General features: G+C 38.6%; 1 long non-coding RNA gene across 7 annotated transcripts in view; it reads left to right on the top strand.

Annotated features, from left to right (window-relative positions):
* LOC311443514 overlaps positions 1-13,612 on the top strand; it is a 118,223-nt gene that overhangs the window by 74,078 nt on the left and 30,533 nt on the right. For 5 of the 7 annotated variants that reach the window (XR_014697297.1, XR_014697298.1, XR_014697300.1 and 2 more), the window contains one exon: positions 9,640-10,578. This is a non-coding gene — a long non-coding RNA (uncharacterized lncRNA). Of the gene's footprint in view, positions 1-9,639; positions 10,579-10,636; positions 13,300-13,612 lie in introns of those variants that run through there. The other 2 variants (XR_014697299.1, XR_014697303.1) reach the window with 2 other exon arrangements.

The following is a 13,612-nucleotide window of genomic DNA, read 5'->3' on the forward strand; positions in this document are numbered from 1 at the left end:
CTTAAAAGTATATGATGTGAATTTGTTAAATTTAGTTTGTCTCTAGACATGCTATAATACTCTAATAACTGTAAATTATAACATTAGATTGTGGAATAGCCTTTGCTATTAATTTCCAAACTTTCTTCCACAATAGTTTTTTGCTTTGCTATTTTACACTATCCCTCTTCAAATAGTGTAGAATTTTCCCAGATTCTAAATTCTAATTTGTCTTCTTCTCATGTCACCTTCTGTATCAAGTTTTTCAATTTATGTTAAGCACAAAGGTGACAGCAGCTGCAATGTAAATGTCCTAAGTCTTCTTGTCTGAAGACAGTCTGCTAGCAATGTTTAAGGATGACGGTGTTTCATTACATGCCCTTTGAAGCAGCAGAGGTACCACAGAATGGCTGTTACTGAATTTTTTCCTTGATTATTATTTCTACTGCCAGGCTTTTAAACCATACAATATCAGCTTTCTTTTGACTTTGCTTCTTAGTTCCTTCTATGGTAAAGCTTAATACAGTGAACATATGGAGCAGCTGAAAGGCTGCCAAATGTTTAAATGACAAGGTTATAAATATAGAGACAGCATGTTTTTTTTTTTCCCCCTTAATGTATAGTCCTGTTGGTTTGAGCCAAAGCAGACAATAAATCAGAATGTATAACTTGTTTTGCCATTAACTTTATAGATTTATAACACATACTTTAGTACCTTAGTCTAATAGAATGAAACAATCTCACGGAGTTTATGGTACTGTGGGGGAATGCTCAACCACAGCATGGAGGAGACCTGTAATATTCCATTAAAAAGTCTGTTTTACGAAAAGTTCCCAACGAAAGTCACTTAGGTCTAGGGACCCCCCTTCTTCCTCCTGCTTTGATCCTCAGCCATTGGGGTGGCTTCATTCACCTGCTCCTCTGGATGTAGAAGAGGCGCTTTGCCTTTTTTTCTGCAAGTTAGAAAGATGCTCCGTGCACCTGGAAATAGACTTCTTCTCTGCAGCTGTACTCGCTTCTGAGCTGCCAATCCTTCCTTGCTCTCATCTGGTCTTCTCTTGCAGCTACTGTTATTTTCCCATAGCAAGCAAGGAGCCATGACTAATGTCCATTACATTGCTTGGATGCTCAAGTGTTTTGTTTTGGTTGGAACTATATAGTTGTTTGTGTGAGTGCTGGGGAAAGCAAGGCAGCACAAGGTACCTTGCATGGGGAGGAAGAGGGAAAGTGTTTATGAAAACTGTTTTTCTTGTGAAGGTAATTCCAGCATGAGTTATTTAAAATTTAGAAAGCAAAATCTTCTGCATTCTAAGATCCTGTATACATCATCTGCACCTTTGCTTTCTTAATGTACCATGTTATTTTTTGTCATCCAGATTTTGTGGTTATGTTTAATTAGAAACTTGGTGATGTGAAGCTCTTGTATTTTATCAGCAGGATGCATTAGAAGTACGAAAAGTTTAGTGTTTCTGTTTTCTACTAGCAGTAAATGTTTTTCTCAGCCATCCACTACGAGAAGTGAGCTAGTCTACACCAGAAATACAGCTATGACAGAATCAGCACTCCTAAAAATAATAATTTGGATTATTTGCAAACAGATGGCTAGAAACACAAACACTTTATCTTACAATCATCACTTATCCCTTTGGCTGCCAATACTCCACTGCACATGTCTTTGTTGCTCTATGCTAATAATATCAATTGAAAGGACTTGGAATGTCAGCCCCTACCTGCTGCACTCAGGAAGCAAAGTGCCAGCTGGACTATTCGAGGAAAAAAGAATAGCTTTGTGGTTAAAGCATTTGGTTTAGACTCCAGAGATTTGTGTTTGAACCGAGGTTCTGCCATAATTTCCTTTGTGACCTTGAACAAATAACACCCTCCTTGTCTCAGCTGCCCATCTGTTAACAGAGGAATGGTAATTATGATGGTAATGAATTTTGCTTTGTAACAGTTCTTAAGGTTGTAGCCCCTTCATCAAAAGTGTAGCTCAAACCCTAGTCCTGAAGACAGATTCCATCTGAGAACTGGTAGCAGAGGATGAGGCGGTTTCTGTGGTGTCATCCTCTCAGTTACACTGATCGCTAAGTAATGGCAGTAATACAGTAACCTTAAGACTGAGTTCATTTTTCAGAAGCCTCAAACTGGGTATTTCTGCTCTGCCTCTTGTAATGGCCCTTGTACCTCTGCTGCTCTCTGGAGACCCACCTCCATTTGCTTCAGTAGGTCCGTCCCAACCCAGGCTTGGATATTTCTCTTGCAGATCAAGCACTCCATTCTCTCTTTCCTCTGGCCTTTCTTTACTTTCTGTGTGTTTGCAAAGATTGCCTATTTCTGTAGCAGCAACAGTGTACATCACCAAATTAATGTTTCTTAGCCATTTAATGCATCTGAGTGCTTTGGTGTGATGTACAGTCTTTGTTACAGCAAGAGTTGTGTCATGCAATCAGGACATCTTCCATTTATGTATCTAAGTGACTAAAGAACTGTTCTGAGCTAGGTGTTTGCCTGCAGGATTTTAAATAGACTGGAGTTCAATTGGGCTTTGGTTCACAAGTTGGTTAGCACTTCAGGGGAAGCTGTCTGCATGTGTTTGCATCTCCTGAGTTTTGCTTAGAGTTTCAGATTCAACCAAAATTGAAAGCTCAAAGGAGAACCCAGCTTGAACTGCCAGCACAGTCTGACTTGGGATTGGAACTATGCAAAACCTCTATATTTAGTTTGGTTTCAAATAGCTACCATAAATCCTTATGCAGATCCCAGGAGGTGCTTTAAAGTTCACTCAGCACATACCCCAAAAGTACCTTTGAAATATTTGGTAATTTCAGAGTTTTCTGTACTGTCTGCCAGGATTTTAGGTTTATAAGAAAATCTGATATAGGCATTTTTTCCTTTCTTTTTCTCTCTCAAATATTGTACTAAAGCAATACACAAAAAGCAAAGGATGAACATGGCTTGCATCTTTCTTTTAAAGCCATATGTGGAGTGAAACCCTGAGATACTACTTCCCCACTTTCTATTCCTCCTCATGTAACATTTCTCATTGATTCCAGCAATATTTTAAGTAATAACTGACTCTGATCCTGGCATGTAGTCCTTTGGAAGCTTTTGTCTGGAGCTCTTTACAGAAAAGTATCACAAAATAGACTGTGATGTGAATTACCATGGAATGTTTTTCTTGAGCTGGGCTTACCACATACAGAGCTATAGCAAGGCACATACATTACTAAAAATAATAGCCTAAAACTATGCCAGTGTCATTTGTTCATTATTAAGTCTATTACCTCTGAAATGAGGCTGCAGTACGCAGTCCTTTCTTGTTCTGTGCAGAGCAGTTTATTAATGGTCCCTTTGTTTAAGAGGGATGACACAGAGAGCTGAGCGGAAGACTTGAAGCTGCTCAGCAGCTATGAAGCAGCTACTAGGTACTGCTTAATATCCTAAATGACTCCATGCCCATAAATCAGCCAGCTATAAATTATATTTAATGCTGAAAAATAACCACCAACCAAACAGATCTTTAACCTGTAAATGTTAATTCTGTTTGTTAATACTTAGTGGCTCCAGCAGTGCTCTGGGGCTACACAAGTTATTATTCATTCTGGCTCCAGTCCAGCCCTTTTCAGAAAAGCCTCTCCAAGATCTTCTCAGAGCGGGAGCTGCTGTGAGGCACCCACCACTGAGCAGAAGCACAAGCACTGCGGGTCAAAAACCCAGTTCGTATCTCTACTGCTCAAGACGCTGTGCTGTAGAAGTCCTGCAAGTTGTGTGAGCAGGGTAGTTCAAATAATAGGAGTATCAAGTGGAGGCTGAATCAGAGTTGAGCCTCTGCTGGAGCTGCTGGCTGTCAGACAACTTTGCAGGTGCTTGGCCCTGAGATACACTGGCTACACCGCTGGGGCACCAGGGGCCGGTGCAGGTGACACCATGCTGAGCCCCTGTGTGCTCCATCACCTGCCCCCAGTGCAAAGTGGGGCCAGGGCTGAGCACCAGGGAAGGGACTGGGAGGAGCACGGCTGCAGGTGTGGGTGCCCTGAAGTAGCAGGCAGGATGTGATTTCGGACTGAAAGGCTGATAGCAGAAGGTTTCTTCTCTTCTTTCCCTGTTTTATTTAATCCCAGCTGTGGTTTTGGCTTTCTGGGGAAGGGGTAACTTTCCTTTATATGAACAACATGATTTTACCTACTCTAGACTGGAAGCAAGAGAGGACTGTGGCCTGCAGGATGGAGATGAGGGATGGGAGGAGAACATCCCTTTCCAACAGTCCCTCCTTACTGTCCTGGATTGGTGATGTACAAATTGTTCTGCAAATCAAATCCTATATATTTGATGCTCATTCAAATGCTTTATTTTTATTTAAGGCTGTGAGAGTTGAAGTTTCAAAACCTTCAAGCACGTATCATGAGGTGTCTATTTGCCTTTAAAAGTTTACTACTGATTTCCTTAATCTGTGTTGTTCACAATATTTTCAGTTCTAAATCTTCTGCTACCACTCTCCTTGAATAAAACTAATTCTCGCTGTGAACCCTGGTTTCATTTGGTCTTTCTAGGCAATATAAAAACCAAGGAGTGTATAATGAAAAATAATTTTGTACATCAGTAAACTGGCTGGCCATTAAATTTATTTTGCAGGTGATTATATTTTATTATTTTGCCCCTGCATTTCACTAAGCATAAATGTTTGGAAAATAAGTTAGTTAAAAGATGGTGAAAATCTGTTAGAACAGGCAGTGAACTTTGTAACTAAATATTTTATCCACATTTGAAAATTTTGAAAAAGCATAGTTAATACTGCATGTATGTGTGTGAGCACATATCTGTGTGCTCCTTATTCTGATGCTGGTAAAGGTACCACTCTCTTGACAAAACAGACTTTTTCCTATTTCTCCACTAACAAGTCCAAACTATAAAGCTGAAGTTTGCCACTTACTTAGCTGTAAACTTTATTAGCTATACTCTGTGAATGAATTGTCTAGTTTTATCTGTGACAAAAATTAACGCTATATATGCGGTAGAGGAAGAATTTTGTGATAGCTGAAGCTTTTACATTAAATGAGAATCATAAATACCATTACATTTCATTATGTAATATAAAAGGACGTTAAAGTAAAATATTAGTCTCGATGTAAATGTCTGTCCAGCAACAAGGGGAACACATTCATATTTCTCTTTTCTAAAAATATACCTGTTCAAAACATAACACAGTCAAATGAATAATGTAGAAACTGGGCAGACAATAAAATATAAGTAGGAAACAAATGTTAACATTCTACTTATCAACCTCTTACAAGCAGAAGAGAGCATGTAGAATGGTAATTAACACCCACTCATCACATTCTTCTAGAAGATTAAAGAACAGGTCCTAGCCTCAGTACTTACCTCTGCAAATATAATCTCATCAATTAATCTAATTCAGAAGAGAATGGGTTTTGATTTTAGCTCACTTAGCCAGGTTTTTTTCTCATTAGACTGTTTTTCTCTTTTACCACACAAGAATCCATATCGCACTTTGAGGTGAAAATTCCTTGACCTTTAAATTCACTCAGTTAAGTCTCTATAAAAATAGATGAGATATCACAGATGTAGGAATTATAAGAACAGGGTGTATGATGTATGATAAAGCTGATTTTAAGCTCCTGCAGAAATGTATTAATTGCATATAAAAATCTAACCAGGGAAGCAGAGCTTTCCATTTTGGCCCAGAGTGCCATATATCTACATTGCTACTAGTGCTACCATTAGACCAGTAGCTGTTTTCATTGAGAGACCATAACTTGATCTCTTCCTTCTAATGGCAATGTCATGCAACATTGCTTTTAATTCAAATCACTAAAATATATATATTTAATTCATTTTTCAAAATGTGTAAGTTACCTACTAGCATGATTGGTTGCCTAATTTATGAGACATTACTTTCACAACTGGCAGATAAGTATAGATAAAAGTTTTGTCTATATACATGTATATATGAAAGAATTTTTTTTAGCTATTAAGAATATGAATTTTTAAAAAATCCTAAAGAATATGCTTTATTAATACCAAAAATCTTTTTTTGTTTGTTTGTTTGTTTTTGTTGTTGTTTTCCAAGCGTATTTCATTTATAGACTTCAGGCTTGGTGATTTCTGCTACGCTCTGAGACTTTATAAACATAACTGGTTTTATTAGCTGGCAAATCACAGTCCGTTAATACACAGTTCATTTACATCTGGCGACACGTATCCCTGCAAGAATCCTCTCAGTCATGAGCATTTTCGTGGTGTTATCATGCAAGTATTTCCGTGCAGTATCTTGCTAAGAATTTAGCAGATGTAGATATTGTGGTTTTCTTTTTGAATATTTTATGTATGGAGCTGAAATCTGACTTCCAGTGGAGTCTCACAGTAAAAACATCTTAGTAAATCTATTTTGAACTGGAATTGCTGGTTCTTGGCTAGCAGGTATTAGTTGAGAATTGGTAGAAGCACAAGTAACAAGACAGTGAAGGTGATCATTAATGATATTATATATATTTGCTGGAGCAAAAATGAAAATTTCCATTTCCACACCATTAGGAACCTGAAGAAGTATAAAAATGCATTTTGCAATCTTCACTTAGATAAATGATTGCTGCTCTCAAACACTTGAATAGTTATAACAAATGATTACTGGATAGATTCCAGTGTTGGACCATAGCTTCCGGAAAACTGTGATATTTAAATACATAAACACAGATCATAATTGAAGCCATTCTCTATATCCCTTCCACAATTCCTGATAGAAGAGATTCAGTTGAAAATGACTGGAAAATGTAAAATGGAGCTGATACCAAGGTTCCTAATCTCTCTGTTCTGTTAAATTTATAGATGTGCTCAAGTTGATTTATTATTTAAATTTCTTTTCCTAAAAGCAACTGTATCACGGAGCACATGAAATGTAGTCCAAGGTAAATTAAAGTACTTAAACTCAGTAGTTATCATCTGATTATAACTAAGTACATTAGACAGCTCAGTATCCTTGCAAACACTTAATATATTAAGATGATCAGTCATCAGCACAGTTCTCTTCATCTTGCTGCTATTATGAATCACTTTTATAAGAAAATGAGCTCTTGATTTCTATCCAGGTACAGAGAGGAAAAAAAAAAAAAAAAAGAATTGTCAGTGAACTTACTGAATCAGTGGTTATTTCTACAACGTGCAACCTCCTAGAAGCACCTCGCTTCCTATGCTTTCCCATACTGTACATTAAACACTGCTATTGTTATTTAGCACCCAAGCATCTGTATTGCAGAAAACTGCAAAGAGAAAATAGCAAAAATATTATAACAATAAAGCACGGCTTCAGAAACTATAGTTGGAACAGATTTTCTGATTTCGCTCAAGTATGTTTTATACCCACTGAACTTTTCAAAAGGTGGGAGAGCATGCTGGGAACTTCTAGTTTGCTGCTGCAGTTCATACTGTTAGTTGTCAATATAGAAGTATATGTTCTAGAATATAAGAAAAGATACATTTATCAGGGCTCTTTCCTTATCTCCATCAGCTTGATTTTTAGCAACTGAAGAACAGACCTTCTTCTTGGTCTACATTTATTTGAGGAAAAGCACATGCATCATAAATGCTTAAAATAATGTTATAATGAACTGGAAAATTAAAAATGGGAGAGTAGAGACTTGAAGGGCTTGCAATTGAATCTGGCTTCTGAAAAGAATACTTAACATTACAAACAGTATGGGATTCCAGCTTTCTTGGAAGCAACAGAAAAATTACAAAATTGTTGTTTAGCATATAAAAACATGCTATGACATTTGTATTACTTGCCTGAAAATTGCAGTGTACTGTAAACCACTAGATGTGGAAGCTGCGATGAACTGTGTTGATGACACATTAGTTCCAGGTGGAGCTCCAACCTGCTCTGAACTCAGAGTTCTGTTTGCATCGTAGCATCGTAGCATACAGCATATATATGGTTGAAATGAATGTGTTCTTTGTTCAGATAAAGATTATCTTCCATGTTTTCTCAGGGGTTAAGTACAGATTGGGGCATTGAAAGAAAAAGTTTTTTGTTCTTGCACAGCACATTTTTACAGAGTCATAGTAATTGACTGCATTGCTTTCATGTTGTTAAAGTGGTACAATAACAGCCCATACAGCATGAATGAGTTCCCAGATCAGCAAAATACTTGCATTTTTGTTAAACATTAACTACACAAATAATCCCATCTCTAATCATAACATACAAAACCGTACCGAATTACGGCCAAAACCGTCCTCCAATAAAGAAAAATTAAGCTTTGGTGGTGGCTGTTCCTTGTCAGAAATGAGTGACGTGATTACTTCGTGTTAAGAATTAAGGTCATGTTCTACCCATAGCTTATCATGTAGGGGAAAAAAAATGCTTTCTCTCAAAATGGTTTTGAATAACATTTCTATTGTGGGATAGATACATACATGTAGAATACTTCTAGTAGATAGTGTTCTAGAAAGTATGAGGTGATGTATATTTAATTCATCATTTGCACTTTTTTATTTTTTATTTAATAGTCTAATTTTTCTGTTGTTATGCTCAATTTTAAAAATGAAGTTCAATAGCAAATGTATTTTTTTAATTATTTAATAATTGTTTTAGCTCATGGACAGGAGTCGTTGGCTGTGAAGCAGAAAAGACTGTACTGTGTGTCAAGAACAGAATTCCAGTTTTATACAACCTTTTTTATTGTTAGTTAATCAGAGATAAACTTGACTGATCTACATTCTGATATTACAAAAAATATGTATTGCCTTCTTTTTGCCTCTAAGAAAAGACTCAATAAAAGCCATCAGAAAACCTCAAAAAGTAAGTCAGGTTTGCAAGACACAACAGTATATTTACAAGTATGTTATCCATAATTTAAACTTGTCAAAACAGATGAAGGATGTATGTTTTTTTTTGCATTCTCCTTATGTTTTGCATTTGCTAATTGACCGCCAGTCTGTCAAACATCAGTATGAATTAGAACATATTTACATTTCTGAAGGAAAGTTGCCTCAAACTTTCAAGGTCCCAAGATCTTTAGAAATTATTAATTTGTCAGTGTTAACTTATGCTGAATAGCACACTAATAGAATAAAATGCTCATTGTTTTTCAATAACTACAATAGTGTTCATTGCTGCTTTCCTGATGGCTGGAAGCACCTGCAAACAGACAAAAGTGTTTAATTCCTCTTATGTTTTAGAATGCTTCCAGAAAAAGTTCTCTGTGTGCTGCTGTTGAGCTCTCCATCTCTTTTGAGCAAATTCCAATGAAAGCGCTTTGTTAAAGTAATTTCAAGGGGGATATTTTGTAGTTCTTCCATACATAAAAATTATCTTCCCTAAATCAAAGGTATTTGTTCTGTCTGTCAAATCCATAGGTGCAGCACATACTATTGAGAAATCCTCAATTCAGGCTATGAAAGGAATGAGGGGAAACATTGAAAGTGGTGTGTTTTGGTATTATTTTCCAGGAATAAAGAGTATGTGAATGAAATTCCTGCTCCCAGATCTTTACTGATGCCTGATCCAAATGGACAGCACAGCTGGGAATTATCATGGTTCTCTTTGCGTTTCTGCCATGCCCTGTACTATACATTGTGTTCCTATTTCTGTTTTGAAGTCAATAAAAAATGTTTTTAACCGCTATTTCTTTTATATTATTACAGGAGAGGAGAATCATTGTAATAAAAATCTCAGTCAATTTTCACCAGTGAAGACTGAGTCAATCTTCACCACCTTTTCACCAGTGAAGACTACAGAAAACCAGAGTGTCGTGGGGACACTATGTTTTTGGTGTATGTGTTTCCTCCTTCTGCTCACATTGGAGTAAGACGCAGTAACAGGCAAGGAAAAGGGATTAAAATTTCTCCCTTTGACTTTTAGGTACTTGACCAATAGTGGTTTAGCATAAAGAGCTTAAAGTCATTAGAGCTACAAAGGTACTCAGCTTCTTTCTGTCTCTCACATTTCAAGTATGCTCTGAGCATTTCCAGGCTATGGAAACCATTCTGTTTTACTACCAAGCAGACAACATACCCGAGCAGACAACAAGGCCCACTTTTATTTTCCCCCCCAAAGCTAAGCAGTGAGCATTTACCTGACAAGGCTCACCAGTAATCCATGGTGGGGATGCGCAGTGGTTCCTCAGTGAGAAACAACCAACCTTTACTCCCCTGTCCCAGGGGCAGAAGGATAAGAGACACGGGGCCTGGAAGAGCAGCGTCAGCCCATCGATCATGATGGCGAGGGCAGAGCAACGTGCATGCCCTTTCTCACAGCCATGCTTCTCTTTTCTCCCAGGGAGCACCTCTGTGTCCCGGTCAGGCAGATCTCTTGTAATTTACAGATCCTTCTGTCCTAGGTTTGACCCTTTCTTTGAATGGTTGCAAGATGAACATTAATTGCCCAAATGACTACAAGCTAAGAACATCAGATGAATTTAAGCAGTCAGCCATCCGACAAAGAGATTTTCATCAATATTCACAGTACTTAAGAGTGCAACAGAGCAGATATGCAAAGTGATACTGATCTTATTCTGGCAGTTGAGCACACACACTTTCAAGGAAGAGCGGATTCGTCACACCAGCCATGCTTTCTGTCGCAGGGTAAGGATGTACATGCTGATATATGGCATAACCTTTGTAATGGTGCAAACAGTTGCTAAATATAATTTTGTATGGGAAGTTGAAAGACTATAATGCCATTTGCTTACCTTGTTGATTGGAGATAAAATTTAAAGAACAAAATATTTTCAAAGCTGGTCCAGAATACTGGTATTTTTGCTTGTTGACTGTCATTTTGAAGGAATGTATTTTGCATGTAAGACTTGCTCAGTAAAAGAATAAAAAGAAAAAAAAAAGAGAAAGAGAGAACGAGAGAGAGAGAGATGCATAAAACAAGGACAAAGGCTTTACTATTGCATAATATTCTTTTAACCCTCAGACTTGGAGGTATCTTCTTCAAAGAAGTCAGTCTTCTTGTACATGCCACAGGTGAACATATCTCATTAAGTATCTGTTGCTTTGCAAGTCATCAGAAAGAGTAATCAGGAGAGTGGTAGTTGCTGGGGGTCTTTTTTCCCCCACATTTAAAAAAAAAAAAAAATTAAATTCCTTTTGCATTTGAATTGCTTTATATTTGGACCTAGCTGCAAAGGCAACACCATTTCTGTTAAGAAAGAAGCACAGTTTTCCAGATTCTTTAATGTTCCTTGGGTGGATTGCTCAAAGATGTAACACATTTAGTGATGTTCTCAAGTGAGCCTTCAGCAGATTTGAACCTTTTAAGGGTTCACCCTCATCTAGTTAAAAATTAGTGTTTGAATATCTATCAGTATGCAAAACATTCATTTGCTACTAGAGTTAGAGTTCCTTATTATACCAGGAAGAATTTGAGTTTTAATTAGCATTTCCTCTGGTGTACTAAACCCACTGAGATTACTACACTTAGTAAAATTTAATTAACTTGACAAAAGATCCTAATTGTTTTCATGCCACTAGTCCTTAGTGGGACTAAAAATAATACTCTTCAAATTAAGTGTCTACAACCAACCTGCCTTTTGGTTGCCCTATATACATAAAATTGGTTGGCCTACATATTGTAGTTGGTAGAAAGTCTTGCCAACCATGGAATCAAGGTTATTTGCTTAAAGATGGAATACTTTTATTGCAGTGGATAAAGATAAAAGCTTATTAGTCAAGAGGCCTCAGTTAACATTAATTATTCCCACCATCTTATTAAGTTTTGCAAATAGGAGGTTTATTGATTTATGAAGGTGCACAGAATAATCAACAAGATTCATTTAAATCAATTTAATAATATAATATTGGCAAGAGGAAAGAAAGATAAATGTATCAATAAGGTAACTATGAGAAACAATATATGTCTGTATCAGGTGTAGCATGCCTAGGAGAAATTTGGAATTAAAATGAAAATACTTGCAGTCCAAGACTCTTCTTGCAGCTTTACTTCTTTTTCAAACAGAGCTGCTCACATGGTACCAAGCCATAGTACACTTTGAGACACTCATAGAATCATAGAACATCCCAGAATTGGAAGGGAACAATAAGGATCATCGAGTCCAACTCCTGGCACCACACAGGTCTACCCAAAAATTCAGACCACATGACTAAGTGCACAGTCCAAATGCTTTTAAAATTCCGACAGGCTTGGTGCTGTGACTGCTTCCCTGGGGAGCCTGTTCCAGTGCACGACAACCCTCTCTGTTGTCAGAGAACAACAGATCTAGCAGGGCAACTTTCCTAGTTGGCACCCACAGCAACTGCAACAAGAAGTTATCATCAAGATGCTTTAGGAACTTCCTGTATCTGCTCATGTTGGCCGTGTGGTAATCCCAGTTGACATCTGGCAAGTTGAAGTCCCATAAGGACAAGGACAGTTGATCTCAAGGTATCAACATTTGTCACAGTTTCCCATAGGATTCTACTGGACAATATGTCCAGCATACAGCTAAACAAAACCATCATACCATAGGTGAGCAATTGCCTAACAGGCAGGGCTCAAGGAGTTGTGGTAAATGGGGCCACATCAAGATGGCGGACAGTCACTACTGGGGTCCCCGAAAGCTCCATTTTAGGGCCCATCCTCTTCAATGTTTTTATAAACGATTTGGATGTAGGACTAGGAGGTGTTTTCAGCAAATTTGCTGATGACAGTGAACTTGGAGGAGTTGCTGACTCTGAGGGTGGAAAGGCTTTGACTTTTGAGGGTGGATGCCCTTGACTTGGGCCTCCGTCCAAAGATCAGGACAGCTGCATCTTTCACCGAGACCTCTGGCTGAGTAGCCACACTGGTGACTGTAGCTGGAGAGGTCTCAAGAGATGCGGAAGCCATGTTTTTCTGCCTGGTGGACACTATGACCGGGCTCTTCACGAGCAGCTCACAACCACCGTTGGGAAAGTTGGGGAGGAGCGGTGAGGGGCCCTCCCGGTTCGCTCTGCCCGCGCGAAGTGCTGCGCCCCTCCCTGTTCGCCCGCCCTGCTCGCACGCGCTCGTGGTCGCTCGCGCTCCCTAGGGGCTGCCTTTGAACGGCCGGCGGAGCGGGCGCTGCTGGCTCCCCCCGCGCCTCGTCAGCCTCCCTCAGGAGCTGGCGGGCCCTGGCGGCTCCCTCGGCTGCCTCGCGTGGCCTCGGTGAGAGAAAAAGAAGCCCTGCCCGCCTCCATCCCCCGCTCTGCTGCACAATGCGCCAGCCCCGGAGCCGATCGCCTCGGCGAATACTTTTACTCATCTTGAAAGAAATGAGAGCGTGGAAGGCATGAGAAAGCAGACAGTTTGAAGAGTACAGGGGACAGAGTTCAGCCCACGAGGTTCGTTATGGCAGTTTTTAGGCAGAACACAAGTACTGAAGTCCAGAGGATCCTTTGGCTCTGGAAGACTGAGTAAGAGATTTTAAGGAGAAGAGATTAAAGAAAAATATCTTAGATATTCTGTGAAGATTATGGTTTCATCGTGCATCTTTGCATTATAGTTATCAGATAAATTTGTCTAATTTTAATCTCCAAAATAAAAGGAATAGATCAGTTTACAATAATATGAAATCAAATCAATCACCTGTTATTCCTATATTGAGCTTTGTTGAGAATGAATATCCCTGATGTGCTCAGAAATTGCTAGTAATTC

This window comes from Aythya ferina (assembly GCF_964211825.1).
Source record: "Aythya ferina genome assembly, chromosome: 12".
Classification (NCBI taxonomy): domain Eukaryota; kingdom Metazoa; phylum Chordata; class Aves; order Anseriformes; family Anatidae; genus Aythya; species Aythya ferina.